Raw genomic sequence first — 26,610 nt, 5'->3', positions numbered from 1 at the left:
CCATACTCCTTTTTCCTTGGCATATGGTTATGAGGCTATGATACCGGTCGAGATCGACCCCCCATCCCACCGAAGAAGAATGTACGGCCAGGAAGAGAATAATCAATTATTAGTTGAATCCTTGGATTGTATTCAAGAAAAAAGAGAAAAGGCGAGCTTGAGCGTTGCTACCCATCAGCAGAAGGTGGCCCACTATTTTAATTCCAGAGTTCAAGATCGAAAGTTCCAGATCGAAGATTTGGATCTCATAAAGGTGTTCATCAAAGACCCAGCAGCTGAAGTGCTAGGACTAAATTGAGAAGGAGCATATTAGATTGAGCAAGACATATCGCCTGACACTTACAAACTTTATAGGCTAAACGGTGAGCTGATCAGAAACTATTGAAATGTCGAGCACCTGAGGAAATATTATCAATAAATATCACTTACATAGTGGTAGCTTGGATTCAAGTGTTTGACTTGTTATTTAAGCATGTTTATTTGCTAACCAGTCATTTATTTTTGAACAATTTTGGTTTGTTTGTGACTCTTTATTAGACATGTTTTGTTCTTTTATAATTTACGAGTAATAAAAGAGATCACGCGCAACGCGGTTGAATTTTGCTACAAATTATGCATATGTGTTGATTATTTTTTCGAACAGAGTTCAACTGGCCGAAATAAACCGGGCAATGTTCAACTGACCGGGCAGACTGGCAGTATTTAACTAGTCGGGTATTCCAGCAGTGTTCAACTACTCGAATGTTTTCTTTATATTCGATGTTTTTCACGAGTAATAGCTGCTCGAACAGATTCGGTCAAGTAGCAAGTGACCAAGGATCTTTCAACCCTCGATCACTTGGGGGGGGCACATGTTGGTATTTATAGATCAAATTAGAGATTATACACAACGGAACAATAATAAAAAATGTAAATTTAACCCCACAAAATTTCTAGATCTACTTCTTCACATACATATATATATTGAATCAAAGAGAGGAATAAAAAATTACCTTAAGTCCTTCCTTGCTGCTATCTTTTTGTATGGCAAAATCCTTGAGATCTCACACCAAGATCTTCAAAAATGTTCTCAACACACAAAGAACGAATTTGGGCTCGTTATACAAAATAATAGGTAAACTCTATTTATCAAATTTTCTCAACACATGAGATTTGATAAAGTTTGGACCTAAATTTCTAAAGAACAGTGACCTATGCTTGTATCACTGTTCTGTTTCTCTTAGGGAGATTTCTCGATATATTTTCTATTTCTGAAAAAAGTATCGCTCTGAAAAACTGATCTCCTTTATTTCATATATCCAATATATATTAAAATAAATAATATTAGTTATTTTAAAAAATTTATAAATAACTAACCAGTTATCAGATTTTTGTTTAAATAATAATATTTTAATCACATTAAAATATCTCATTATTTATTTAGTATTTAAATAACTAAAATTGTTGAACCAAGATTCCCCTGAAATCTTCTTGTGCATGTAGCACAGTGTCTGTGCACTATGCGACATGCCCAACCCATGCCAAGGAGGGTTAATTAATTACGCCCAAAAATCCCAAAAATAAATTAATTCAAAATTAATTATATTTTTGTTAAATCAAATAATTAATTAATTACACATAATTATACAATAATTATGTTTGATACATAGAAAAATATTTTACTTATCACATAAGTCCTTTTTGCCCATTTTTTGTGTTTACCTTTGTCAGTGATTGTTTGAGCCATTTCGGGGACCATGGACCTATAACATTAAGCTCCAATAAATTAAAACTAAATAATTAAACTCTTTAATCATAATAGTTAATTTATTAATGCTGATTATCTCCACTATAAATTCAGAATTGCACTCTTTATGTTATAGATATACTTTTACAGAAATCTTTTCTTAAGTTATCCATTGATATAACCATCTTACAATAGTTCAACCCTCTAATTAATTAGTTCAAAATTATAATGGAAGAATGACCATTTTACCTTTCTAATTTACTTCTTATTCCTTAAGTACCATTATTTCACTAGTGAATAATTAATCTATAATCTAATTATAGATTTGAGCTCAAAATCCTTCAGTTCCAGAATTAACCCTTAAGGGAACCAATATACGACCCGTTAGGAAATATTAGATTCCGTATTGTTGATACATGTTCCCAGCCATCCATGATATTAAATCTCCAAAACAAAAGTCTGTAGCCTCAATATATGAAGAGACCTTAATGAATGAATCAAAATATTTAATAAACATAAACAAGAGTTCATGAACACTCAAGATTTAGGTTGACTATAAATGATCATCAGTTATGATATGAATTACAAATATTTATTATTAAATGGTTTTTGTATAAAGACTTTTATTCATATCGATCGTTGTCATATATAATCATATTTTATAAAGCACATTTACCGAGATGTCTTACCACATCAATAATCCGAATCTAGATTATTTGTCTCAACATGATACTCAGTAAACCGTACTTACTACCCTAATTAAAGAATTCCATAACTTCAATTTGTTGTTGACTATTTTTATTCATTCATGTGATCTTAATTCTCTCGTACTAATACAAGATCACATTCTCAATAATGAATATGGAATTTTTCTGATATTTACAAAAAAATTATTCAAACAATAATTTAATAATCTAAATATAACAATAATAGACCATTGTATTTATTTATTCATTGAAATAATAAATGTCTTTTACATGCTTTTAGGACATACTCCTAACAATCTCCCACTTGTACTTATAGAAAGTAAGGCATTTATCTCAATCCCATATTACGTACATGACCCTTGAATTGCTTTGCAAGAGGCGTTTTCATAAATGGGTCTCCCAGGTTGTGTTCTGATGCGATTTTCAGAATGGACACATCTCCTCTATGTACGATTTCTCTAACTAAGTGGTATTTGCGCTCTATATGCTTTCCCCTCTTGTGGCTTCTTGGTTATTTAGAATTAGCCACTGCTCCACTGTTGCCACAGTAAAGAACAAGTGGTTTCTCCACTTCTGGAACCACTTCCAGATCCGTGTAGAACTTTTTCAGCCAAAATGCTTCTTTAGCTGCTTCACAAGCTCCTATGTATTCAGCTTCCATGGTTTAATCATCTATACTAGATTGCTTAATGTTTCTCCAGACAACTGCTCCACCACCAAGAGTGAATACTGAACCAGAAGTAGATTTTCTACTACCTTTGTCTGATTGAAAATCTGAGTCAGTGTATCCAGTAGGTTCAATGTCACTACCTGAATATACTAGCATATACTTTCTCGTTCTCCTAAGATACTTGAGAATATATTTCACCACAATCCAGTGTTCCAAACTTGGATTTGACTGATAACGATTGACAATCCCTACTGCATAACATATGTCAGGTCTAGTACATAACATTGCATACATTAGGCTCCCTACAGCTGATGCATAAGGATACTTTCTCATGTCCTCTTGCTCTTATGGTGTCTTTGGACACTGATCTTTGCAAAGAGTAATTCCATGTCTGGTCGGAAATTGACCCATTTTGGAATTTTCCATAGAGAATATTTCAAGCACTTTATCAATATAATTTGCTTGTGAAAGTGCCAAGAGCTTGTTCTTTCTATCTCTTAGAATTTTAATGCCTAGAACATACCTCGCTTCTCCCAAATCTTTCATTTGGAATTTGTGAGCCAACCATTTCTTTACATTTGATTTTGTCTCTACATCATTCCCAATGAGTAGGATATCATCAACGTAAAGAACTAAGAAAACCACAACTTTCCCTTTGAAGTATTTATAAACACATGCTTCATCAACATTTCGTTCGAAACCATATGTTTTTATAGTTTCATCAAAAGTTAAGTTCCAAGATCTTGATGCTTGTTTCAATCCATATATGGATTTCAACAACTTGCATACCTTTTGATCTTGATCCTTCTTAATAAACCCTTCTGGTTGTTCCATATATATGGTTTCATCAAGTTTTCCATTTAGAAAGGTTGCCTTACGTCCATTTTCCAGATCTCGTAATCATAGATGGCAGCTATGGATAAAAGTATGTGAATGGACTTAAGCATGGCTACAGGAGAAAATGTTTCTTCATAATCTACACCCTCTCTGTGTGTGTAGCCTTTGGCCACAAGCCTTGCTTTATAAGTCTCTACCTTTCCATCTGCACCTTTTTCTTCTTGTAGATCCATTTACATCCAATGGCTTTAACATTGTCAGGAAGATCTACAAGTTCCCAGACAGAATTGGATACATTGATTCCATTTCTTGATTCGTGGTAGCTTGCCACTTATCAACATCAGGGTCTTCCATTGCTTCTTTAAAAGTAAATGGATCGTACTTTTCAGTATCTGATACAAGAATGTGTGCCTCATGTTCGTAGCGAATAGGTTGTCTCACAATCCTCCCACTACGATGTTGCACTGGTTTTTCCTTTTCAGGAATTGTGGTTTCTTTGGTTGTTTTATCATTAACTGATGAAGAAGATGGTGATGAAATTTTATTTGTCATTAGTTCCTGTAAAACTACTTTGCTCCTAGGTTTAAAATCATTCATATAGTCTTGTTCTAAAAAGGTTGCATTGGTCAAAACAAATACATTTTGATCACTTGGACTATAGAAATATCCGCCTCTTGTTTTTGGAGCATAGCCCACAAATATACACACTTTAGACCTTGAATCCAGTTTTCCAGATTTAGGTCTTAGCACATGAGCAGGACAACCCCAAATATGAAAATGTCGTAAACTAGGTCTATTTCCATTCCATAATTCTAGTGGTGTCTTTGTCACAGCTTTGGACGGAACTACATTCAAAATGTAATTAGCTGTTTGAAGTGCATATCCTCAAAACAATAAGGGAAGTGAAGAATAGCTTAACATAGACCTGACCATGTCACACAAGGTATGATTTCTTCTCTCTGAAACTTCGTTTTGTTGTGGTGTTCCAGGTGCTGTGAGTTGGGATAGAATACCATGCTCCAGCAAGAAATCTTTGAATTCAGAATCCAAATATTCACCACCATGGTCAGATCAGAGTGCCTTTAATAATTTACCTAATTGCTTCTCAGCTAAGGCCTTGAAGTCTTTAAACCTATAAAAAGTTTCTGACTTCTTAAGCATTAGGTAGACATGACCGTATCTAGAATAGTCGTCAGTAAATGTGACAAAATATTCATAACCACCTCGAGCTTCAATGTTAATTGGACCACATACATCACTATGTATAAGCTTTAGTGGTTCTTTGGCTCTATTTCCCTTTGAAGTGAAAGGTCATTTTGTCAATTTTCCTTCTGAACAGGATTCACAAACCGGTAGGGTTCCAACTGTTAGTTCCCTCAAAGGTCCATCTTTAGTTAACCGGCTTATCCTATCTAGACTAATATGACCTAATCTTAAGTGCAAAGATACGTGTCATTTTCTTTACAAACCTTTTGTCTTTTGTTACTTTGTGGATTAGCTACTTTGAATAAATCATAATTATTGAGCGATTTTTCAATTGGATTAAGCATGTACAGTTCATCTTTTTGTTTTGCATGACAAATATTGTTCCCATTCTTTGAAATAAAAATCACATTATTATAATAAGAAATGCCAAAATTTTGTTCATTAAACAAAGATAAAGAAATAATGTTTCTAGTAATTTTAGGAATAAAGAGAACATTATTAAAAACTAGAAAATTGTTCTTAAAATTTAAACGGACTGTTCCAGATGCTTTAGCTGAAACAAGTGCTCCATTTCCCACTCTCATAGTCATCTCTCCTTGCTCCAACTGCTTTGCAGACTCAAGCATCTGCAAACAAGAACAAACATGCTTAGTGGAACCAAAATCAACTATCCATGATGATTTATCATGTTCCACCATACAAGCTTCGAGTACAAGTAAATCTAATTTACCTCTCTTTTTCTCTTTCAACTTGGCGAGATACTTTGGACAGTTTCTCTTCCAATGACTGTCGACATTACAATGGAAACACTTTCCTTTGGGTGCCTTTTGTTTGGGGTCATTGTTCTTTTTGTTCTCGAGTGCCTTGGATGAGTTCTTTGTCTTTTTCGGATTGTCCTTTTTAGGTTTGTAGTCATTGTTATTTCTTTTCCTTTTCTCTTCTTAGAAGAAGATGGTTTGGCTTCAACAACATTTGCTTAAGCCTGACTTGAGATTGTCTTGTTAAAATACTCAAAAGTTTGTAATTCATTCAAAAATTGTGTCATGTTAAATTCTAATTTGTTCATGACATAATTTTTTTGTGAATGTAGAAAAAGCAGGAGTTAAAGACTCAAGTATAATGCTTACTTGTGTCTTTTCATCCATGGTGCTCCGTGAGTCTCAGCTTCATGGAGTACACTGATCATGTTCAAGACATGCTTACGCACAGATTAACGTTTCTTCATCTTAGCATTCATGTAGGTTCTAGTAGCCTCATGATGACTTTGATCAGATTGGCGCCCAAACATTTCCTTAAGAGATTCTAGTATCTCAAAAGCAGTTTCCATGGATTCATGCTTTGTTCGTAAGACATCACTCATGCTTACAAGAATATAGCACTTAGCTTTGTTATTGGATTGAATCCATGCATCATATTTGTCCCGAATATGTTTCGGGGCAGTGGCACCAGGTTCTTCAGGACATTCCTCATTTAGGACAAACTTGTGGTTTTCGCTAACCAACAACAGATTCATATTTGGTTTCCATTTTGTGAAGTTATCACCAGTTAATTTTTCTTCTGCGATTAAAGCAGTGATTGGATTACTATAGATAGACATTTTCTGAATAAAATAAAAAAAATACAAATATTATTATATTTAGAAAAATAAATATCAAAGTATCAAAAATTAAACTTGATGCATGAGCACAATTAAGACACATAAAATAAAGTTTAATTTCCACGATAAAACTTTCTAACAATTAAAGTGCCGCCTTAGGGTCGGTCAAATTAATCCTAGAGAATTTATAAGACATTCTTATCTTTATTGTTTAAAACTTAAAATAACTCATTATTTTCTCTTTTAAACATTAAAGTACCGCTTAGTTTGATCAAGTTATGATTATCCACTACAAAAGCTTAATCATAACTTTTTAAGTGTAACACATTATTTTGGAGTTCATGACTTAACTTAGGACATGCCGCCTTAGGGTCAGTCAAACCTAAAATACATCATTAGTTCCTATCTGTGTAAGAAATACAACCTTGCTATTGACATGTCTAGACACCTTCCTTACGGGGACGGAAACAAAGCCGTCGCGAGGCGCTATTCATACCTCACAGTGTTATATTAATAATGGAGACTACGGGTTATGTTGAGCTATCAACCCTCTCCCACTCATTTTTTTTTTAAATAAGTGTTTTAACCTAATTAATTATAGATTCTAAAAACTTTATGAACATAATTAAAATTGGTAAGAAAGCATGTTTCTAGGTCGATATCGAATTTTAAATTACCAATTATATTCATCTAAACTTTACTAAATTTTTTTAAAAAATAAATTTGGTTTAAAGAAATTAAGTCATAAAGACTTAAAAAATGGTGTGATATTTTACCAAGTTTTCAAAGAATAAAACTAAGTAATTTATATGCAATTGCTTTCACAAAACAAATCATATAAACATATAGGACAATCCTAATAATCATGTTTCTACCAATGAGATGCATGATAATAACTGTGTGGCTATTTTTATGTGTGGGACAATAGGCATGAACATATTATCAATCACATGAAAATAATTATTTAAATAAATAAACAATAAATGTTAAACCGGGTGCTTTTGTGTATTTCTAATTTTACAACCTCTTTATAAAATTAAAATAAAATAAAAACCGCTTAGATCTCCATCGGGCTTCTTCACTTTACTTTCGGTAGGATATGTGCCATTGGTCCAGAATAATAATAAGAATTTTTTTTTTCTAATTATCTTGATTAATTAAAACAAAACGGTTAAATAATCATAATTTTATTTTCCACTAATTAAAACAACTTTTAATTAAGAAACATAAATAAATTTAATTAAAATCTGTTATTTTGAAAAATAAATTTTTAAATAAGATATTCAAAAAAAAGTTTGTTAGGATAACAAAAATTTCTCATTATTTAAATATCAAATTTCTACGAAATAGGATATTTAACATTTTAAAATTTTAAAAAAATAACAAATTAATTTCAGAAAAAAAAAAAAAAAATCTGGACCAGTAAGACGGGGACACGTGGCACTGAAATGTGTTGTCGGGGCCCACTGTAGGGATCCGTACGGATGTTCGTACGGCGTCCCCAGTAGTGGCTCGGATGATGGCCTCAGAGGAATGGTGGCTGAATTCTGAATCCCGGGCTCCGTTTTGACTTTGTGTGATCGGAATTACAATTTTATGATTTCAAAAACCAAATAAAATTGCATAAATCCTATGCCCCTTAATGGCTTACGCAATGATCTAATCATGAACCACTACACTAAATAACCATTTTCATAACACATGAATATAAAAGTACTGAAAAAGTATTATGATAAGTGGCAAAGTAAAAAAGAAAAAGGCGGTATAAACTTTTGGGAGCCCACTAAATTGTAAGGCGGTGTTTTTTTTCTTCCTTTTTTAATTACAAAGTAAAAATAATTTTATGGGAAGAATACTCAGTCACTCTCTCCATGATCTTGTGCTCATCTCTCTAAAAATGTGATCTCCCTTATTCGGCCCCTTATTACCAGTAGCGGTTCACAAAATCCAATCCCATCGATAACTGGAACCCTAAGGTCTGGAACTGGGACATGGTTAGATTCCTTGCCAAGCCCCTTGACTCTGCAGCCTCCCCCACCATCAACGCTGCGGACTACGCCAAGGCGGAAGAATTCCCTGCAACTCCTTTTAACTTGAAGAAGAAAACCCCCGAGATAACCGATGCCACTCTTCGCCTTAATCTGGGGGGCGGCTTTACTTATGGGGATGACCTCGGATCCAGACCCAATAAGAGGGTTCGCTCCGGTAATTTTTGCTATAAATTTCTGTTGTTTAGAACGGCGAGGTTCATCATCTTCTTGTTTGCTCCTTGCAGGTTTCATCCCCTTTCCGAGTTTGATGAGAGCAAGTAGAGTTGTAGAAGGAGGCTTGTTGGGCATAATCGGCGTAGGAGGAAAACTCAACCAGACGATGTCGGCTCAAGACTTGTGCTCCCTAGAGATCGAGACAATAAAATTAATGGACACTTGGATATCTTTAACTTGTTGGCTGTTGTGGCTCACGCTCAAGGTAAACGATCGTGCTCTAAGGGTTTTCCGTGTTATGTGTTCTAAATTCTCATTGATATTGTGCTGAATTCGTATGCTGCATTTTTTACAAATAGAAAAGGTAGAGTTTTAATAAGTAAAAACTACAAGAATATTTTTGTAACGCCCTACTTCCTTAGAGCCGTTACTAAGTAAGTTTTAAGACAAAACAGTGTGCAATGAACTCGCTAACCGAGGTTTTGAAATAAAAGTATTCAACGACCTCTTTGGCTTTCTCTCTGAACTAAAGCCAAACTGTAGTATTCACTATGCTTCACCTGTTATCAAGCCCTATGACGCGTTACATTAACAAGACACCAGCAACTGCCACCACGACTAACTTACCAGGGATTACACTTCCCTTAATACCTCAAGTACTCGCCCACTCAGCGCTCAATTCTTTAAGATATCCGATAAACTTTCAGACTGCCACTCCACTTGCAATCAACTGATAGTTCCAGGTTCCCACTCTATTCTTTTCATTCTCTAAATCCATTCCAACAATTTAAAATACTATAGGGCCTCAATTCAGTATCATCGACGTTCTATCTCGAAACCAGTTCACTTGACCCAACAACATTAACTCCCTCAACTGAGTTAAAACTTTTCATGTCCAAACAATTTACTCAAGGTCTAAAGTGGTCTATTCCCATGATACACTACCACATCACCTAACCCCTCAGGGTCCAAAGGAAAACACTATATTCCGTCACCCGCTCGACCCTCCCGGTACGACGTACCCTAGGAGGTGGAATGATGTCCATTCAGAATTCTCATTCACAAACCGAATCTAATTGGATCCTTCATCCATTCCTAGTATCCCAACTTGTACCACCTTAGCAGGGTCCTTCCTTGCTTCAACCAAAGCCGACACTTCGGATTCTGTAGCTCAGTGACACTCACCAGCTAATCATACCTGCCAACGTTACGCCAATCTCAGTCGTTGCCTTGTATCCTCCATCACAATCTATGGCATTATTCCCTGACTGACACACGCCTCTCAGTTAGGAGTTCCGCCTCCTATTATATCTCCCTTCTTTCAATCGAGGATTTCAAACACTGATCATCTGTCTGTTTCTATTCCCCACCTTTGGGTCTCAACACTAACCTTCTTATTAATACCCAACACCCAAGTACTTTATGCCATGCACGACAGTCGACTTAACGTTCTAAGTGTATCAACCATGATCCATTCAGTCGTCTCCCGCAAGGTTCAATCCATGCTCGCGTCAATTATTCCTGGGCGTGCCCAAATCGTGATACACTCCCCCATTTCCATAACCTTACCATTGATCAGGTCCTTTATGCAATCACTCTCTACTTAACCAAAACATACACAAATTCCAGATACTAAACAATCTTACCTTGTCTTCTGAATTTCTTCCTGACGTGACACCACTCAGTCCGTCTAATCTCAAGTTTTACTGTTCTCCTCATCTCTGATGTAGTTGTCCCCGGAGATCCTTATGCAATAGATGACGCGCTTACCAGTCTTGTTATGCTTTCTACTCTTCAAACGTTCTTCATTAACTTCTTTGTGACTTCAAATCAAATCTTCTCATACCTGTCCTTTCTTCTTGTAGCTCCAATCTGAGTACTCTTGACGACACCCAAACTAACACTCCGTAGAACCTTACCTGAGACTCCGCCTTCTGGGTACAAACGTCTTCCGCATAGTCATTTGTTCGCCATTTCCGTTTGGGAGTAATCCACATGTACTGCTCGTGAGCTTGAAGGGGACTTGCCCATACCGTTCACGCATTCTCTGCCTAAAGAACTTACCTGTGCTGCTGCAGCTTGAACCATTCTAGAGTCTTTGTTACCAACCCCTCACACCTTACCTGGTGCAAACTAGACAAATTCCCGAAATGTCTCTATCCTTGGTTTCTAACTGGTAATAACCAGGTCATAGATCACTCTTGGAGACATCGTCCCATCTTGTATCCAACATTGCACTTTTCATCCTAACCCGACGATGCTAACAATCCCCGCAGTATAACACACTGGGTACACCAGGCTCAAATTCCTTCTCCATAAGCATTACTGTCCTCAGCCTCCTGAATAGCACCTTTGAGGCAACCTCTCTATGTCCATCACCCTCTCGGAGCATTCACAACACCGAGTTCTTTCAGTTCATTACATGACCAAAGCATAAACCATTCAGTTAAATACTCATCCTTGAGGACTCAGCCTCGAACTTTGAATGTATCGACGCATTCCAGTTCCCCGTTCCCTCACCATGGGAAATTCATCCTAACATATCGAGTCATTTCATGTAGAAGTCATGCCCTCACACCTGACCTCCTCTCAGGTGTCATCCCTTCCCTCGTGCATACCAAATAACCTCCGTGGTCCCTGTCGCCATCTCGATAACTATCTTTTCATTCAGGCTTCTTTCCAATCTCAAATTAGGTGCCCAAGCACTGTCTGGGGTCCTTCTACCTCAAAATTGAGAATCCTTCCTTGCGGCATTCTAGCAATAAAAATATCATCTTATCAATCAGACTTTTCCTTTCTTGGCAAAACCAGAAGCCACAGAACTATCCGGGGTTCTATCAACTTGATTATCACAATTCTCTCTTTACTAACTCCATCAAAGGAAGCACCGCCCTCGCAGCTCTAGCACTCATGCTCTATACATTGACCATCCGTTCCTCGAACAACGTGGCCCCCTCCGCCATCCACATGCAGACGATAAATTCTTACATCAGAGCGGCCCAAATACCTTAAACTATTCCCGATCTCATATCCTTAAATGGGTCACCATCCATTTCAGGTACATCCATCAGTATAACTTCCTGAAATGAATTACCCGATTCACCAAACCCATTGATTTACACTGTTGTTACCCCCACAGTCCAAACCATGTCTTAATAATCCCTTCTAACCATTCATCACCTAGGTTCTTTCCAACCCATTAAGCCAGTACCTCAGCCCGAGTACCATTCCCAGGCATCTCCCTGCCTCAACATTTAACACAACCCTCTAATCAGGATCTCTCATCCTCTTAACCAAGGGTGGAATTAACTCTGCCCCTCTATTGATAAATTCCTTGTCAGTCCGAACTCTCCTCAAAACCCAAGGATAACACCCTTTTAGCCTTTCATTTAATACCCTTTTCTGTCCATACCCTCACAGTAAGCCAACACTGGTAACCTTACTGTTGAAACGTCTAAGTCAGCTATTTCCCCAGAGAAAATCCGCTGTTCTTCTATCCCAACTCAACTAACAAACTTCGCAGCTTACTCACACACTAGTGACCCTCCGCTGCTGCTTTCAGGGATAACTGGAGATCTCAACTCCAACTTATATCTAGAATCCCCCTCTCAACACAATATCAGGTCCCCAAACCCTTCTAGGAACAAACCACACAAGTTCATCTGTCAAAACTGACCAACTCCTGAACTCTGAGGTTCATACCCTGAACCAAACCACCACTAGGTCCAAATATCCACAAGTATAATGCACACACAAGCATATACTAGGTCAAATCCACAATGTCATACATTTAGCTACCAAATTTAACATCACTAAGTATATCCAGGTCTCAACATGCTTCATACAAGCAAATAAACGGATATTACATACAAGTTCAAATTAAGCAATTAACCACATAAACTCAATATGTAAACCATTATGCCAATATTCATCCATATGCATAATAGTATTATTCTGCATGCATCAATCTCAACATGCAATAATCAAGGGCCCAGCCCAACAACATCTCATGCATATGTCATTTCATTCCTCATGCTCATATAAATAAGCAGGCAAACAGGGCATTCAAACATATATTCAAACATGTCAATCATTCATACCAACCAACCCTGAGTCGAGCTTGTCACTGACAGCGAGCGTACATGTTCGGTCGATCTCCAGAACCATTAAACCTTGGCTCGCTCTGATACCAAGTTGTAACGCCCTACTTCCTTAGAGTCGTTACTAAGTGAGTGTTAAGACAAAACAGTGTGCAATGAACTCGCTAACCGAGGTTTTGAAACAAAAGTGTGACTAATTAAAAGTTAAGGCTGTAATCTTAGAAAAATGTGTTGTTTCAATAAAACTTCAAGTATTAAACATTTGGGATCCCGAAATAAGGTTTGAAAACTATATACATCTTGAAACAAGTTTACAGTTGATCAGTTATAAAAATCATAGATTATTACAGCCATTTTCGAATAAACCTCCAACCAAAGCAGTCGGGCAGGCCAAACATGTACGCGTCGCTTCACGCTCTCCGTACTCATGGTTGGTTGACCCAGACCTTGCCCTTACCTGCAACACGGAGCACCCATGAGCCGAAGCCCAGCAAGAAAACTCATGCAGAACATAACATATGAAAATGTACAGTTAATCATATCAGATAGTCCACAGATAAACAAGTCAACCATTAGACTAAGCAAACACGGCCATGCCGCCCCAGAAGCCTTACCGAAGCCTGGGGTATCGGTTCACACCGTAAGGATAACACATGTATCCACCGGGCCCCGCCCTGACTATAGTATCCCATGTGCTAGGTGTTACTTCCGGCCCCGCTGCCGTACCCGGCCTACGCCGCTCTCAGCCCTTGCCTTTCATTCCATTATAATCACACATATAGTATAACACAACAACATGCAATCAAATATTAATTCATTTAAGTCTGCACCCTAACATGTGATGCAATATAGGGCCGTGCCCTGCAATCATCTCATCATGCAACATGCAACATAGGGCCGCACCCCGCAATCATACTATGGGCCCATGCCCTATCCTACGGGTGTTATAGTTTTCTTACCTTTCCAATCAATAGCTTAGATCACCTGACTCCTTGAGCACGATCCCACTCGAGCCTTAGCGCACACCTAGGCACAAACATAGGTCAAAGTCAACACCGAACCCCAAGTCCGAATACCTAGCCTCGGGACCAATCCCGAGCCCCCCGGGAAGTCCTAGATCCACAAAACAAGGTGGCGGAGTCGAACCCCGAACCCTAGGTCAAAATCCCTCACAAATAGCCCAAAAACCCCATTCTGGGCGCAGGGTAGCGCTACAGCGCTCAAAATAGAGCTCTATAGCGCTACAAGCAGAATCAGCACCACCCCAGAAAGAAGGCCTAGCGCTACAGCGCCCAAAGACTAGCGTTGTAGCGCTAGTTGCAGGCAGGCAACACCAGAAATCGTTTTCTGCGATTTCTTTCAACCAAACTCAAACCAAACTTCCCCAAATCTTTACCAAACTCAAAACCAAGCTTATACACACCTCACACTCATCCCAAGCATCCCAAGAACTCAAAACCCAATCACATTCAACCCAAATCTCAAAATTCACCATGAACAACCCTAAACCCAGAAATTCAATCAACAACAAAGTTAAAGGATTAGAATCCTTACCAATGATGCAAATTTCAACCTTGATTCAACCCTAGACCTCCTTAGCTTGTTCATCATCAAAGCTTGGCCTGTTTTCCCCCAAAATTCCCATCCATTTAGCTTAAAAACACAGCACAAAACCAGTAAAGCCCTAAAACTGAAAACTCTAAAAACTTACCTCCAAAAGTTGATGTGTTCTTGCTAGTCCTTCAAGTCTAACCCAAGATCCTTGATGCTCAGCCTATCCTTGCTCTCCACTAAGCTTTGCCCCAAGAAATTTGAAGAGAAGAGGTGCTAGAACCCCAAACCGATCCCTTGGAAAACCCATCAGTTTTCTCTCTTTTCTTTCTTCCTTTTTCCTTTCTTTTTCAGCCTTCCCTCCATTCTACAAAATCCACTAAGTATAAAGCCTCATTTAATCTATCTTTAAAAGCCAATTGACCAAAATTCCCTCCCTATTAATTCTAAACCCTTATCCAAGTAGGGCCATTTTAGTCATTTACCCAATTCCCGCTAATCCTCAAGTGTCTCTAATATTTTCCCGTTGCTTTCCAACACCTGATAAACCACCAAATAAATATTCCCCATCATCAAAATAAATCTCAATCTATTCTCTGAATTCCTGTTCATACCCCCAGGCTCGCCCCGAGCCAGGTATAAATTCCCGTCATGAGTTTCCGCTAGCCTGCTCACTGGGATCGCCTCGAGTCACAAATCACAGATACACCCACATACCACTGTGGTCCCAACAATCAACACATATTAATACAATTATGCCCAACATGGCCAAATTACAATTATGCCCTTCTAACACGATCCGGGCCTACATGCATACTAATATACATAGTCATGCATCTCAGATAAACAACTAGTCATATAACATGCTTTAAATCATAATCATGCATTTAACTCATAAAAATCACACATAAATCTCATCATGCCCTCCTGGCACGCTAATCAAGGCCCTTAAGCCTTATTAGCGAAATTGGGTCGTTACAATTTTCTTCTTGTTCATCAGTATAGCTTCTTGTCATAGTGAGTCTTCTTCACGCAAGTCACCTTGGAACTGACAAACCAAGCTCTAATCAATACAGAATGATTTGATTCAGAACACAGAATTAAAACACTGTTATAATGCAACATTATGCATATTACAGAGGTCATGAATCAATCTCAGTAAGAAAATAATGTAAATCTTGTCATTTCTCCATGATATGTTCTAAACATTTTTTATAAAGTAAAAATAAACCCTATGGCTCTACAGCAATCGACAGTGCCATCAATTTTAGTCCAATATGAAGCATAGATGACGGTGTCCACCTCCAAACACAACACACATGTCTCACGTGCCATCAATTTCATCGGGGAAAAACTATTCACTAACAATTGAATCACTCTTTTGTTCTAAATGTAAATAAAAAATTTGTAACAAATGTATGATTTTGTTTAGTCCTCAAATTTGATTCACCTTGCTGCATCAGCTTAAAACTTGTTCTAACTAACTAGTTATTTGTCTTGACTTATTACTAAAATGACGTTTGCAAAAAAATTTCTATTAAACATTCGATCAAGCAATGACTGCAATGAACAGATTATTCAAACCCTCCAAAAATACCTGCTGATGTCTATCATTATGCTAATCCTATACTAGTTTGTTCGAAGTTCTAATATCCAATTCATGGAAACTAATAGGGTAATGTTGAAAAATGTATATTTGTTATCATTATAAGAATAGAAAGGGATTCAAAATTAAAGAGAAAAGAAAGCACATGAAAAACAATATCGATTGCATGAGGTCATGCAAACAATGCAAGTGTAGTTCCTTTCTTGATTTTCAAATATTTGGCAAGAAGCATTATAGTCCATTTTGAATTTATTTTTTTAGTGAATACAGAAATATTTTGATAAGTTATGGATTCGATCTAATTTTCACTGTTACATCAGCTAAACTCTCTGGAAAGGGTTAGGACTCTATGTCACAAGCTGAAAATTTTGTTCAACAGGTTGAGAACAGAGCTGAAAAAAATCTCTTTACAAACTTTCATTTCACTGGGAAAGTCTTATTGCTTGATCTATGGCATATTTTGCTATGCTTTCTTTAATATGATTATTTCTGAATTATTATAGCTTAAATTAAATTGTTTGAATGCAGGTGGTGATGGCTTTCGTTGGAGAAACTAGAGGCATTCAAAAGTGATAGAGTTGGAGGGTGACAAGGGTTATGGAAAGATATATTATACAGTACATACCTTGCAGACAAGGTGAGAAGCTTTTTAAGTAAAGCAAAATGTATGCCGTGTACCATGATTCTTTTTTTCTTAACCAATATAGCAAAACAACAAGAAGAAGAAATAACAAGTCTGGCTATTAGAGACTGTTGGTTTACACCTTAGGCAAAATGGGGAAGGGTGATGTATGTGCTGTTATAATTTTGATATATGTATTTATGAACAAATTTCATCAGGTCTTGTAAGTGCCATTGTGGTTTTGGACTGTCAAACTGTCAAAGACACTCTAACTGGTGTCTTTTTTATTATTTTTTTAATGAATTTTCTGAACTAAACTAAATTTTATGAATTATTCACACTGATTAAGAACTTTAATTCTCATTTAGAAAAAAAAATTCTCTATTAAGATTATTTTCTGGGCTAAAAAAAATCCTATAGTTTGTTATTTTGAGGATAATGAAATTTGAAATATCAAATACTTTAAAAGCTAACTGAAATTTTCTGTCAATATGTGTAACGCCCTAAACTCCAGGGACCGTTACGGTGTGCCTTGTAAACAGTGCCAAACTCGCTAATCGAGTCATTTGGCCAAAATCGTGTAACTAAGTATGATTAGCGGTTTAGGAATTAAAAAATTTGGTTAAGATGTAACGTTTCATTAGAACGTTTATTATATACATTGGGATCCCAAAAATAGAATTTAGAGGTCTATTACAAGAAAATATTTACAACCAGCCGATCTAGGCGGCAAAACAGGGTTTAACCATAGTTCCTCTTCAAACCTCGGCCGTGGTGGTCGAGCAGCTGCATATTTTCACATCATCACTTAAGCTCTCCAACTCAAGGATGGTCCAGCTTTCTTTTGCCTTTACCTGCACCACATAGCACCCGTGAGCCGAAGCCCAGTAAGAAAACTTACTATGCTCATGAGCAGTTATAACATGTCATCAGATCATAAGGCACACGCCTAGCAGATATAGCCCTATTCAAGCAGGAAAATGAGTTCACATAACGTTGAGTATAACACATCAACCAATGATCATAATAATCATCCAGGGCTTTTAACCCAATATAGAAGAGTGACAGTGGTACAGTCACTAAGGTGGGTTCCGTTCCCAATAGCCATGTGATGTTAGGATCACCGGGGCTTATAGGATAAGTGATCCTTTCACTAGCTTATACAAGACAGGTATCTGGTGAAATAGTCACCAGCATAAACCTGGCGAGTAGATAAGTGATCCTTTCACTAGCTTATACAAGATAGGTATCTGGTGAAATAGTCACCAGCATAAACCTGTCGAGTAGATAAGTGATCCTTTCACTAGCTTAGATAGGATAGGTGCATGATGACTAGTCACCAACATAACCTTCCTCATGACCATAGAGTCATAACCCTGGAACATTGTTCCCTAGCCATGTGACAAACGGTCACCTGGGCCTTAGGCTCTGGCTCTGAGTAACTAGTCTTAGACTAGCCAAGAGCTTATAAGTTCATTGACCTTAGGGTCAGTCCAGCTTTAATGCCTTAGAGCCATTCAACGCTGATATCGATTAGATCTAATCTTCATTCGGCCCTGCGTTCAGGATGCTATTGCCGTTTCTGAGTCTTAAGGTCAGTATCCCTGACTAGTCAGTACCATAGAAAAGTAAGCAATGCATTGTATTTAAACATCCAACATGCATCAAGAATAACCATGCCTGTCACATTTAATAATCCAACATGCATCAATAATAACCATGCATGTCACATTTTATAATCCAACATGCAACAATAATAACCATGCATGTCATACATACACAGGGTACAGTTTTCTTACATTTGGTCCAAGGACAGGTTACCAATAAACGAGCCACAAGCACGACCCTGATTCCAAGTCTCTAGTGATAACCTAGTCACAACCATAATATAAAACCTCATCAAAATGAGTAAATAAATACTTCCAAACCCAACCCAAGCCTCTGGGACATCGAATCTCACTCAACTAGGTAGTAGGATCGATCTCAGGCCCTTAGAGTTAAGTTCCCATCACAAAAACTCACATATGGCATTTTTTTCCCTTAAGGGCCACGACCCTCCAAGGACCATGCCACGGCCCGCCCCCCTGGTAGAGCCTCCTCCACCTTCATCAAGCTAGGGCCGCGGCGCCCTAGAACAAGGCCGTGGCCCAACCTCGCACCAGGCACTTTTCCTCGGTTGAATCCGAGTCCTAGAACTCAAGTTACCTTCGAAAATGCAATCGGGGAATGAAAATGGAACTTTAAGGGAGAGAAAATGTACAAAACGTTCTTTTATTCTTTTAAAAGGTTACTTCAAGCTTAGCCTCAACCAAATCCTAACACTCAGGGTCCCAAAAACACCCCCGGGGACAAAATAGTCAAAACCTCCATAATTTCCCCCCTAATCTTACTGTTGGCGCGGTTCTTTGCCAACAGGTAATTAAGAAAAGAAAGAGGAAGGGATTAGTGCTTGTGTTGAATCGAAATAGATGAATGATCTTGGAAATGGAATGGTGACACAAAATACGTTTTTTAGGTGGTTCAAAGGTTAAAATCCTTTTACTCCACCAGTCAATATTATTGCTATATCTTTGGTATTCTTTTACAGGGTATTTTTTACATAATAGAATCCAACCCCTTGTAACTCCCAGGGTCTCCATATTTATAGGAGAAGGCACCTGTGAGTTGGTAAGAAGGTCATCCCGTGACCTTCTTACCTATCATGTCAACTCTGTGACATTCATGATTAATTCCTAAACCAGACACATAAGTGTGGTCAAATCAATAGGTAAGGGGATAATGGGCCGCACGGCCCAACTCAGTCGTGGGTGTCTGAATACGCACGTTCATGCTGCGTGTCCGAGAAGTCAGGGATATATCTGACACATGATGTCTGATATATTCACATTTACCTTGCGTGGTTGACTTTATAAAAGGTCACAACCTCCAACTCTAGCTCGTAGCACGAGCTAGATGCTTCCCCCGACCTGCGGCCTACAAAGTCCAGACTCAATCCTTAAGTAGTCTTGGCGAACCCTTAGGTCACCTTGATCTAAGGAGGTAGGACCTTACGATGGCAGCTCCAGTCTTGGGGATGTCCACGTGGTAGTCATGATTAGGCCGTATCGCAGTTCGTTAATTAGCCTGTGGGAAAAGCAGGGCGTACATCTGCCCCCCAAGCCCCTGCTCGTGGTACACGACGTCGCATAAGGCCACAGTAGGGGCTTTTAGGCTTCCCCATGAACTCTTCATATTCCACATTTTACGCAGGCGCCGAATACGTGGAACATCGTGGTTGGTGACGGTACGTCTTCCGAGAATCGCATTTAATGGCCTAGCCTATGCAGCCATCGTTTCGTCTTTCGAGTAGAGGACCTTGGATCCCACATCAGGGTAATCCAACGATCCTCCCCTCATGGCTCTTCACGTATATAAAAGGGGTGGCCACCTTACGCATGGGCCACCCGTTCATTTGAAATTTTCCTGAATTTTCTCTTCTTCTTGCTCTAAAAAATCCCCCTTTTTTTCCTTCCGGTTACCATCTTCGGCGTCCCAGAAATCCAGGTGCAAGGGTTCCTTTGAAGCTTTGGAATCAACTACTCCGATGAAGCCCCTACCTAGGCGATCCCTTCATCCTCTTCTCAACCAACACATACTGTAAGTCTCCTGACTGTGCACGTTTTGAAATTATTTTTCACTGTAGCTTAGGTAAATATTTACTGTAGCCACATGCAGGGTTTTGTTGGTTTTTTGTGGGAACGAAGGGCAAAAGCCTTTTAGGTTAGGGTATCGTTTGTGGTAGGAAATCCTTTAAGAACACGGGTTATAGGGTGCGTTTTCTGGGGAAATTTTCTGGGTAGGACTTTTGGTAGGCTTATTCAAAATATCCAGTATTTTGGGTGCAAAACCGGGTAGCTTAGGGGACACGCTTCACAGGCGGTTTTGCCTCTCTTGCCTACTGGAACTTTCCCTCCAAGGCAAAATTCTACCCTGACCCTCCTGACACATGAATTCCGAGCAATCGAGGATTTGTTGGGAGCATAGGCGCGTGTTCGTAGAACCGCGTGGCCTCACTCTCCACGGGTTGGGCTTACCTCAGCTCGTGTCAAGGAAATAGATTTTTCTCCATTTTTAGGTCGCCTTCTTCTAAAATTTCTTCTTTTTGTTCGCTAGGCGACCAGATGGGACCCAAGAAGAATGCTCCCAAGAAGCCTGTAGGCAGCTCGTCCTCCCGACAAGACAAAGGAAAGGAGGTGATGGCTGAATCCCCGATCCCCAACTTCGAGCCAACAGTGGAACAGGAGCTCGAGGTGGCTCCTGACGCGTTCTTTGAGGCGAGAGGATCGTTTCAAAGAATACTGACCAGGCGAGGGTAAACAGAATATTCCTCTCCCACAACATCGAGCTGGGGAGAGGATCCGTGATTGCCCGACCTCCTGCAGAAGACGAGCGGAGCTGCGCGCCGCTTGATGAGGCGTTCTCGGCCTGGAGCGACGAACATTTCAAGGCGGGGGCCTTCCTCCCGTTGGACCAGTGCTTCGCCGATTTCCTCAATTACGTGAGGTTGGCCCCATTCCAGCTCACCCGCAACTCTTATCATTTGTTGGCGGGGTTAAGATACTTGTTCTTGAAACAGGAGTGGCAGGTCCCCACTCCTGTAGACATTCTTTATTTCTTCTGCCTCAAGGCCAGCCCGGAGCAGCGGGGGAGAGGTGACGGGTTTTATTACTTAACCCGGTTCCCCAACACAGCCGCAGTCACCGAGCTGCCCAGCCACCCCAATGACTTTAAAGATCAATTCTTTATGTCGACGGGGTTCCGAAACTGCGAGCTGCACTACTTTAGTCGCCCTCATAAGTTCCTTTCAACCTTAGCTCGTAAGTTAAGTTCTGGTTAGCTTCCCCTATATCCCTTTCTGACTTAGGATAATTCTGCAGCTATCTTCGTGAGGACAGAAAAGTCTGTGATCCTCGACAGCTAGTACGACACACTGGCGGGCTTGCCCCCCCAGTGAAAAGGACTATCATCTGCTCGTGACAGACGAGACGATGGTGGCCTGTAAGCTTATCTTCCCAGGCCAGACTCTGAACCTGAGGAGGCTCCGGGAGCTTCCCCCAGCTCGCGATACCAGGCCTATCATTGTGGAGGAGGTCGCGGGGGATGAGGATGAGGAGGACGAGGTGCCTCTCATGAGGACGAAGAAGCGGGCGTTGAAGGTCACCCAAAGAACAGACGATGAGAGGTCCGGTCCGGAGCAGCCGCGGGTCCTTCTGGCCAAGGTAACCCATACATGTTTAGGAGCTTAGATAGGGCCGATGTCGACCCCCGGCTAGCTAGGTACAATCCCAAACAGATCGTCAAACACCATCGAAGTGACCCAAACTTAGATGAAACTCTGCTCCACTGTGTCGACCAGCTCGTTCTGGATTACGAAAGTAGCCGCCCTAGGGGGACCATAGTTGTAGATAACACCCTAGCTTTTAGGTCGGTCCTATTCGAGGAGTATGGGACTAACCTTCGGTCATGGCCATCACTCCGGGAGGGTACCGTAGCTCCAGAACTTAGGAAATATGTAGAAGAGTCTAGTCATCAGCTGGCCTCGGATCCAGAACCCGCGCCAGCTCGAGAAGTGATTGTCTTAGATTCCCCCGAAGAAGCTCTGGGGCTGATGGTCGTAACCGTAGACTCTTCCTCTAGCTCAGGGGGTAGGATTCCCTTTAGTACATATATATATACTTGAATTTCACATTTTTTTCTCTTTTTTTTTTGTTTTTGTATGACTGCTAACTTCTGTACTAACTATATCTTTGTTTTGAAAGAAGAGATGTCTCAGCCCGGAGGAAAGAGTCTGCGAGCTGCGTTCACCGGGGGGAACTCCCCAGCTGGGGCCTCTGGGCCCAAAATAAAGAAGCCCCGGACGCTGAAGAAAACCGCCGGGACCCCAACCAAGTCTCCTGCAAAGGAGAAAGAGCAGCCCCCAGCCGCCCAGGTCGTGGGATCTGTTCCTCCTGCTGCAGGGGGGAGCAGCATGCCCCCACCTCCTTCGCGAGCTCCGGCCTTCGTCCAAGACACAGGGGCGGAGCCTAGGGCTTCAGAAATTGCACCTTCCGAGGTGCGCATCCCGGTCAACCCCAAGGACCTAGAGAAGATTCCAGAGGCCTTCTGGGGGACGGTGTATGAGACAGCGAACTACACCGTCAGCCACATCTACAAATTCAACGAGAAGGAGCTCAGGGCCATCGAAACAAGGAGCCCGGTGGGCGTGCTGGAGTCTTCATTGGGCATGGCCCTAACGGTATGCTGACCTCATCCTTTTATCGTTTTTGATTATTATGCCTTGCCCTGTTTTTCCTTTCTCTTTTTTTCTAAGGTAGTTGCCTCTCCGTTTTCGCAGAGCGTTGTTGCCCTTCACTGGAGCATAGCCAGGACCAAGGCCCAGCTCGAGGATATGAGGAGCGAGCATCAGGCGGCTGTGGCCACTCACCAGACTTCCTTGCAGACGACTAAGGATGCCCTGGCGGCCGCGCAGGCCGAGCTGGAAGAAGCCTGCCCCAAGCTACAAGAGCTCGAGGCTACCAAAGCCGCCCTTGCCCCTGCGTGGTCAGACCTAGACACCGCGAAGGCTGAAGCCAAGGCCGCCCTGGAGGCCGAGCAGGCAGCTTCAAGCACCGCCATGGAGGACATGTTCTACCATTGCTGGGTCTATAACCCGGACTGCGACTTCTTCTTCTTGGCAGCAGACGTCTGGGAGCCCTTGCTGGAGGGGTTCAAAGCTTGCCTCAAGAAAGAAGCTCCTTCTGAGGCCGGGGAAGTCTCTAGTGCAGCTGAGTAGGAGGGCGAGACGGCGACCTCCACGGGGCAGCCTGGCGGAGCTTAGGGCCTTTCCATTTTGCTCCCACTCATTTATTATTCTTATTTTTTGTTGTAACTTTTGCATGAGGTGTTTTCACCTCGAGACAATCCAATTATCAATTTTATTCTTAATTGACTTATTTCCTTTTGTCTATGCACTAGTTACTATTTTGGAAAAACTTAGTTCGCGTTAATTTTGGTCGATATCTCGTGCTCTTTAAGAAAAGCAACAATCAATCGATTTAAACTAACTTCTAAGTTTTATGACCTGGTTATATCCAGGAACTTAATTTGAAAACTTAGTTCGTGTTAACTTTTATCGTGCTCTTTAAAAAAAGCAACAATTAATTGATTTAAGTTAACTTCTAAGTTTTATGACCTGGTTATATCCAGGAACTTAATTTGAAAACTTAGTTCGTGTTAACTTTTATCAATATCTCGTGCTCTTTAAGAAAAGCAACAATTAATCGATTTAAGTTAACTTCTAAGTTTTATGACCTGGTTATATCCAGGAACTTAATTTGAAAACTTAGTTCGTGTTAACTTTTATCAAAATCTCGTGCTCTTTAAGAAAAACAACAATTAATCGATTTAAGTTAACTTCTAAGTTTTATGACCTGGTTATATCCAGGAACTTAATTTGAAAACATAGTTCGTGTTAACTTTTATCAAAATCTCGTGCTCTTTAAGAAAAGCAACAATTAATCGATTTAAGTTAACTTCTAAGTTTTATGACCTGGTTATATCTAGGAACTTAATTTGAAAACTTAGTTCGTGTTAACTTTTATCAATATCTTGTGCTCTTTAAGAAAAGCAACAATTAATCAATTTAAGTTAACTTCTAAGTTTTATGACCTGGTTAGATCCAGGGTACAGCTTAGTTCGCGTTAATTTTCATCAATATCTCGTGCTCTTTAAGAAGAACAACGATCAATTGATTCGAATTAACTTCTAAGCCTTTTAAGGCGACCTGGTTATATCCAGGTACCATATTCCCCCCAAGTAACAAGGAAAGGGTCTTTCGTGGTTACTTTAGATTACATGTGGTAAACATGTACAATCGTAAACGAAAAGTTAATTCTCATTGCGTAATACATAAAAATAGGCCTTTTAGGCCTTACAAGGGAATTATTGATAATATCTCTTCAAATGGATGGCGTTCCAAGTCCGTAGGACTGCTCCTCCATCTAGCCGAGCTAATTTATAAAATCCCTCTTTGATGACCTCGATGACTTGATATGGTCCTTCCCAGTTCGGTCCCAATACTCCATCTTTGGGATCCTTACCGGCTAAGAAAACTCTTCTGAGGACCAGGTCGCCAATGCTGAAGGCGCGTTTTTTGACTTTTGAGTTGAAATAACGAGTGATTTTTTGCTGATAATGTGCGAGCTGGAGCTACGAATCTTCTCCCCTTTCATCAATTAAGTCTAGGGAGGTGCAAAGTAGCTCGTGGTTACGATCCTGGTCGTATGCCTGGACCCTATGCGAAAGTACCTTAATCTCCACGGGGAGGACTGCCTCACTCCCAAAAGTCAGAGAGAAAGGAGTATGACCCGTAGGAGTCCGGTGCGAGGTCCGGTATGCCCAGAGAACCTGGGGGAGCTGTTCTGGCCAGACCCTCTTGGCTTCGTCTAGTCTCTTCTTGAGGCTCGCCTTTAACGTCTTGTTGACGGCCTTGACCTGGCCATTCGCCTGAGGATAGGCCACGGAGGAAAAACTTTTCACAATTCCGTACCTTTCACAAAATTCGGTGAAGAGGTTGCTGTCGAATTGAGTCCCATTGTCAGAAACGATTTTCTTGGGCAGTCCGAATCGACAGATAATGCTCTTAACCACAAAGTCGAGGACTTTTTTGGAATTTATCGTTGGCAAAGGTTCTACCTCAGCCCACTTCGTAAAGTAGTCGATGGCCACCATGGCGTAGCAGACCCCGCCTTTTCCAGTAGGGAGGGTGCCAACTAAGTCGATTCCCCAAACTGCAAACGGCCATGGGGAAGTGAACATCTTCAGCTCGACTGGGGGAGCTCGGGCAACTGAGGCGAACCGCTAGCACTTGTCACATTTTTTGACATAAGAGATCGAATCCTTGGATAGAGTGGGCCAGTAATATCCTTGCCTCAGGACCTTCAGGGCCAAGCTTTGCCCCCAAGTGTGATCTCCGCAAAAACCCTCATGCACTTCCTACAGGATGGCCTTTGCTTCGCCTGGAGGAACACATCGTAGGAGGGGTAGGGAGTGCCCACGTCGGTATAGCACCCCGTCCACCATCGTGTACCTGGGAGCTTGATATAGGACTCGTCGCGCATCATTACGCCCTTCAGGTAGCTTCCCCTCGGTGAGATACTCAAGGATGGGGGTCATCTAGGTCGGCCTAGCGTCGATCATCTCGACTTCCGCCTTGGTTTCTTCTATACTTGGTTTTTCCAAGAACTTTACCGAAACTAACCCCAGAGCTTTCATCTCTCCGGAAGTGGCGAGCTTGGCAAGAGCGTCTGCATTAGCATTCTGCTCCCGAGGTATCTGCTCGATTGAGCCTCGCCCAAATGCGGACAGCTCGGCTTTGACCTTTGCCAGGTAGGAAGCCATCTACAGTCCTCATGCTTGATATTCTCCCAGAACCTGGTTTACCACGAGCTGGGAGTCACTGAAGCACTGGACGGAGCACGCCTTTAGCTCCTGGGATATTCTCAGCCCGGCCAGCAAAGCTTCGTATTCGACCTCATTGTTGGACGCCTTGAATCCGAATCTCAGTGCCGAATGGAATCTATGTCCCTTGGGGGATATTAAAATGATTCCAGCCCCAGAGGCGTTCTCATTGGATGAACCATCCACAAAGATTCTCCACGACGACTGGGCCGAGGTGACCTGGGGTGAGTCTTCTACAGGATCGTCCCAGAATCCTGTGCACTCTGCTACGAAATCGGCCAGGGCCTGAATTTTTATAGTAGTTTGC

The sequence above is a fragment of the Humulus lupulus genome, chromosome 3 (assembly GCF_963169125.1).
Source record: "Humulus lupulus chromosome 3, drHumLupu1.1, whole genome shotgun sequence".
In the NCBI taxonomy this organism is placed as follows: Eukaryota; Viridiplantae; Streptophyta; class Magnoliopsida; order Rosales; family Cannabaceae; genus Humulus; species Humulus lupulus.
This window is presented reverse-complemented; position numbering follows the sequence as displayed.